This window comes from Melanotaenia boesemani, chromosome 11 (genome assembly GCF_017639745.1).
Source record: "Melanotaenia boesemani isolate fMelBoe1 chromosome 11, fMelBoe1.pri, whole genome shotgun sequence".
Taxonomy (NCBI): Eukaryota; Metazoa; Chordata; class Actinopteri; order Atheriniformes; family Melanotaeniidae; genus Melanotaenia; species Melanotaenia boesemani.
The window spans coordinates 1,228,904-1,235,272 of NC_055692.1; positions in this window are offsets into that span (position 1 = coordinate 1,228,904).

The window sequence follows — 6,369 nt, forward strand, 5'->3', positions numbered from 1 at the left end:
AAAAAGTAGTTCCAGGGTGATGGTCAGCATGGTGTAAAAAGTAGTTCCAGGGTGATGTTCAGCATGGTGTAAAAAGTAGTTCCAGGGTGATGTTCAGCATGGTGTAAAAAGTAGTTCCAGGGTGGTGTTCAGCATGGTGTAAAAAGTAGTTCCAGGGTGGTGTTCAGCATGGTGTAAAAAGTAGTTCCAGGGTGATGTTCAGCATGATGTAAAAAGTAGTTCCAGGGTGATGTTCAGCATGGTGTAAAAAGTAGTTCCAGGGTGGTGTTCAGCATGGTGTAAAAAGTAGTTCCAGGGTGATGTTCAGCATGGTGTAAAAAGTAGTTCCAGGGTGGTGTTCAGCATGGTGTAAAAAGTAGTTCCAGGGTGGTGTTCAGCATGGTGTAAAAAGTAGTTCCAGGGTGATGTTCAGCATGGTGTAAAAAGTAGTTCCAGGGTGGTGTTCAGCATGGTGTAAAAAGTAGTTCCAGGGTGATGTTCAGCACGGTGTAAAAAGTAGTTCCAGGGTGGTGTTCGGCATGGTGTAAAAAGTAGTTCCAGGGTGGTGTTCGGCATGGTGTAAAAAGTAGTTCCAGGGTGGTGTTCAGCACGGTGTAAAAAGTAGTTCCAGGGTGATGTTCAGCACGGTGTAAAAAGTAGTTCCAGGGTGATGTTCGGCATGGTGTAAAAAGTAGTTCCAGGGTGATGTTCAGCACGGTGTAAAAAGTAGTTCCAGGGTGATGTTCAGCACGGTGTAAAAAGTAGTTCCAGGGTGATGTTCAGCACGGTGTAAAAAGTAGTTCCAGGGTGATGTTCAGCATGGTGTAAAAAGTAGTTCCAGGGTGGTGTTCAGCATGGTGTAAAAAGTAGTTCCAGGGTGGCGTTCAGCATGGTGTAAAAAGTAGTTCCAGGGTGGCGTTCAGCATGGTGTAAAAAGTAGTTCCAGGGTGGTGTTCAGCATGGTGTAGCATCTCTTCTTCTATCATGTCTGGAAACGTCTGGGAAGTGAGGAGACCAGTTGCTGGAGTTTTAGGAGAGGAATGTTGTCCCATTCTGGTCTGATGCAGGATTCTAGCTGCTCTACAGTCCTGGACCTTGGTTGCTGGATTTCTGCTTCCATGATGCTCCAGATGTTGTGTACTGGTAAAAGGTCTGGACTGCAGGCAGGCCAGTTCAGCAGCCGGACTCTTCTCCTGTGAAGCCATGCTGCTGTGATGGATGCAGGATGTGGTTCAGCATCATCTTGCTGAAATCTGCAAGGCCTTCCCTGAAAGAGACGTTGTCTGGATGGGAGCAGATGTTGCTCTAAAACCTCCATGTACTTTTCAGCATTGATGGAGCTTCACAGATGTGGAAGCTGGCCACGCCATAGGCACTAATGCAGCCCCATCCCATCAGAGATGCAGCTTTTCACCTGTCCACTGATAACAAGCTGGATGCTCCCTCTCCTCTTTAGTCTGCAGGACACGCCGTCCATGTTTCCACAAACTAGTTCACATCTTCATCCAGGTTTCCACTTTGCCTCAGACCATTTTAAATGAGCTTTAGTCCAGAGAAGACGGAAGAAGCTGGTTCTGGATCCTGTTCACATCTGGCTTCTTCTCTGCATGATGGAGCTTTAACCTGCATTTGTGGATTTCAGGGTGAACTGTGTTCACAGACAGTGGTTTCTGGAAGTCTTCCTGAGTCCATGCAGTGGTTTCTAGTAGAGAATCATGTCTGCTTTTAGGCAAGGCAAATTTATTTGTACAGCACATTTCATGTACAATACAATTCAAAGTGTTTTAATGCAGAAGATCACTAGCATCCAGCCTTGTCCCATGCACACAGAGATTCCATCTGATTATCTGAATCTGTAGATCAGGGGTGCCCAATATATCGATCTACTGGTCGATCGCAAAGGGAGTACAAGAAGATTGCACAGAACTCCCAGAATGAAGTTGAAAAAAAAAAAAGAAAAAAAAGTAGATGCCTGGCATTTAAAAGTAGAGGAAGAATGACAGGCTATCATCCATCTGCACCATGACATTTGTGTTTGACATACAGGGTAGCCAATCTGACGTCTGATCAGCTTCGGGTTGCCACCCTACGCACGAGCATTTACCTGCGCTAACTTCAGCTTAATGATTTTAGCAAGCTACCGTGTTGCATAGCTAGCCGCAAGTTTAAACAAAATTTAAGAAAGGGGATAAAATGAGTGCTGTAGCTGGTCCAAAGAAGAAACCTCAGACTTATCACTTCTATATGGAATAGGAGGAGGATTTTTTCCCCCCGGTGTCATATTTGAAGTGTGTTTGTCTCATCTGTCTGTGTGCCTTTGCTCTTCCAAAGAAGGGAAACGTAGAGCACCATTTTCAGACTGTCCACAACACTGACCTTGACTTACTTCCGAAAAGCGAGCTGAGAAAGAACTAAAATTCTTCAGAGAAAAACTACCCCAACATGAGGAAATGCTGCCTCCATGACTGCATTATTCGGTTCCACTTATTCATGCAAATCAGCCTTTCCCACATGAAGATTAGGTCCAAATACCGTTCTACCATGACTGATGGTCATATGAAAACGTGCGTGAGGCTGGCTGTCAGCAGCTCCTGTCCGGACTCTGCAGCCTTGGCTGATGCCATTCAGGGCAAGTCATCAGAGTAAGGTAAGTCGCTTTGGATAAAAGCGTCTGCTAAATGACTGTAGAATAGAAATGACTGTAGAATAAGGTAAGGAAGATTAAGGTACTGTCAAGAAGTGGGCCAAATGCGGACAGAACCAGAATCAATGCAGATAAAAGGGTTAATTTCCAAAACGCAGGACAGGGAACCAGACCTGACATGTACAGAACGGGCTTGTTCAATGTGAGTTAATGCAGTTGTGCAAGAAACACCAATGTGTGTTTTCAGCTGAAATTCAAATTCAGTGACTGAATTTCTAATCCTAAAAACACAAAAAGAATATGCAATAATAATAATTTAAAAAAAACAATATAGAATAGATAAATAAGCATTTGCATTTTTATTGTAGGTCGATTATTTTGACTTGATCATTTTCTAACTAGCTCGCGAGCTGAAAAAGTTTGGGCACCCCTGCTGCAGATGATGAAAAGTTTTCCCAGTTTACTTTGAGGAACAGTTTTCTGAAACAGCTCCTCAATTTGTATGCAATTTGAACTTCTGCTCATTATTATTCCTGTGGCAGCGTGGCTCAGCAAGGTAGAGCGGTCATCTCGTAATCCGAGGGTTGCCGGTTCGATCCCCGGCCAAGTCGAGTTCATGTCGAGGTGTCCTTGGGCAAGATACTGAACCCGTAATTGCTCCTGATGGGTCGTGGTTAGCGCCTTGCATGGCAGCTTCGGCCATCAGTGTGTGTGAATGTGTGTGTGAATGGGTGAATGTGATGTATCATGTAAAGCACTTTGGGTATCGTTCCAGGTACAGTAAAGCGCTTTATAAATAGGGAGCATTTAGCATTTTTACCATTCCTGAGAGACTCTGCCTCCCTGTGGTGCTCTTTTTCTACCCACTCATGTCACTAAACTGTTGATGCTAAAAATAATCAGTTTAAACATCAAATTCATATTTGAATGAAATAGTTTTTCATGTCTCACTATTTTAATGTTTTTATATTTTTATTGTGAGTAAAATATTTTGCTTCAGACAGTTTGAAAGTGATTGTATTCTCTTTTATCTGTGCTGAACAACTTTCTTTTAACCTCGGGTTGTAATAAATAAAAGTATATTACATTTAGCAGAAACGTAAAACCTTCAGACTTCCACAAACTTTTGCTCAATCCTGCGAATCTGCCTCAGGCTTCATTCGACGTCCTTTTCCCTCTGATTCATGCATGTCCCTCGTCTTCTCTCTGCAGCCAGAGTGTCTGGATCAGCTGCTGCTCTGCTTCGTCGCCAGATTTATAAGCTGATAGAAAAAGTTCAGCGAGGCTGCCAGACCAGAGGAATACGCTCCATCTACCACCGCCCATTAAAGCCCACCACCCTCCACATGACAGCTAAATGAAAACTATTAAGAAAATGTGTTGAGGGCTCTTAACGCTCCCATGGGTGTGTTTTTGTGTGTGCCCATTTGCAGCATGCCAAACAGTGTCTGGAGTCATTAGGGTTGGTGAATGCAGACAAAAAGCAATTAAAACTGTTATAAACGGAACCGCAGAGAGCAGAAAACATGACAACCAGGAACAAAAGTGACCTGGTTTGTTCTGATTCTTGGATGTGTGAAACAAAACACATTTATTCCTCACAGAACTCACATGAACAACTTCATGCAGCCATGACATGATTTTTACCAAACATACCCATCATTCATGTCAAGACTTTATTTCCTATTAAAACTTGTAAAAACAAGTTTCTTTCAACATGATCTCAGCAGGTAGAAACATGTCATTTATCTGTCTAGAAGCTTCATTGTTTGCCATTAGAATAACAAAAGTTCAGATAATCCAGTAAAGTTGGTAGAGTCTGTCATGTTCTACAGCTGATTTAGTTCTGATCGAAACCTGTCTACCTGACAGGTTTCGATGGTAGTCAGAGGTGTCACTGGATGCTGTGTCACATGTACGAATCAGCTGATGCTCACTGAGGCTGTCAGTCCGACCCATCAGAGAGGCTGGCCGACACCGTACGTCAGCTTGGGCGGCGTACACACATATGCAGAAAGAAAGAGGCCGAGGATTTCTAATCTGGAGCTGAGAAATTCAGACCATCTTTCTTTCTGACATCATTGCTAAGAACAGCAACAAAGCTCGAGCCTTGTTCGTTACTGTTAACAGGCTAACTGATCCTCCTGGTCAGTAACCCAGAACTTCTATCCAACCGGGCCTGGAATAAGTTGGCTTCTTTCTTTACCGACTGCATCCAGAAAACCAGGCAGTCAGTGCTTCCATGCCAGGGGATGACATATGTCCCTGTGTCCACTCCAGTGACGTGTGGTCAGGTGAGGCAGGTGAGGCAGGTGAGGCAGTGCTAATGAACATGAAATGTTCAAAGCTGCTGCAGGAGGATCTCGGCTGGCTTACCGTCACATATTAATGTCTTTTAATGAAGAGTGTGGAGGAAAACAAGTGTTGTGAAATGTTGCAGCCTCCTAATTAGAAAATAGCCTACACCTAATAAAATTAAACTATGATAAAAGAAAATATTAACCAAAGAATTTGTTTTATTTTTATTAGTTTTGCCTTTTTTAACATTTTTAGCTTGTCTTTTCATACGTTCCCATGACGTTCCTCTCCACAGCAGCCTCCATGTACCAGGTTATTATGCACATTAGATGATGTCATTTAGCGATTTAGCGACTTTTAGGACGCCAGCAGCTACTTTTCTCACTAAAGAGTTAGTTACAGTGGGTGTGTGAGTGTAATTAAAAGAGGAATGCTGATAGGATATGAAGCATTACCAGTTGCATGCTGTTGAATGAATATAGAAATAAGATGCTCTTTTCAGTTCTTACAATGTAAATCAGTGCCTCACCAACCATAAACTTCACCGCACGTCACTGGTCCACTCAGCATTGTGTCAGCTTGTTTAAAGCCAAATACTGTAATATGTGCTTCAATATGTATTATTTTCAATCTTAAACGTGACCATGTAAACAAGATCTCTAAGATCCGTATTAAACTTTTACTTTTCCAGACATCTGCTGTTTATCTCCACAACCTGCTCTTTACTGCACATCTTCTGCAACAAAAGGATGTACGTGAACTGTTTTCAGTCACTTGCAATTTTCAGAATAAAGATCATGCTGTAGTATTTACTGTACCTCTATCATCTCATCTGTCTCTTCCTTCTTTCCCTACAGGCTTCATCACTTGTTTTCCTTCCATCATTTCCCTTCTTTACTTCTTTCTCTTGCTGTTTTCCATCTTTACCATTACTACTTTTTCAGTAGTAAAGCCGAGTTTAAACTAGTGGTAAACTCTGATTTTTCCTTCCAGTCTCGAACACACCTGTCCTGGAGCAACACACACATACAAGAACCACCAACCTCATTAATACATAAAGTAAACACACACACAAAGGTGAGACCATGAAAGACTGGTTTGTATTCCAAATATAAGTGTATTGTGAGCAACATAAAATGTAAAACACTCTTTAAAACTCTTTAGCTATGACCAGCCAGTGACCTGGAGGTGAACAAAAACAGTAAATAAATTTATAATAAAGCTGTTCTTTATTTATCTATATTTAAACTAAAGCAGCATCTAGAAACTGAACATCCAACACTGGGAAAGCCGTTTCCATCTACAACACAAACGCATGCGCGCGCGCACACACACACACACACAGCAGCGGGTAAACCAGTGAACCACGTAGACTTCACCACTGGATTTAATGCAAATGTGTAGAACAGAAAAGGGCAGGGCTAACGGTTTAGTACAGCTAGCTTAAC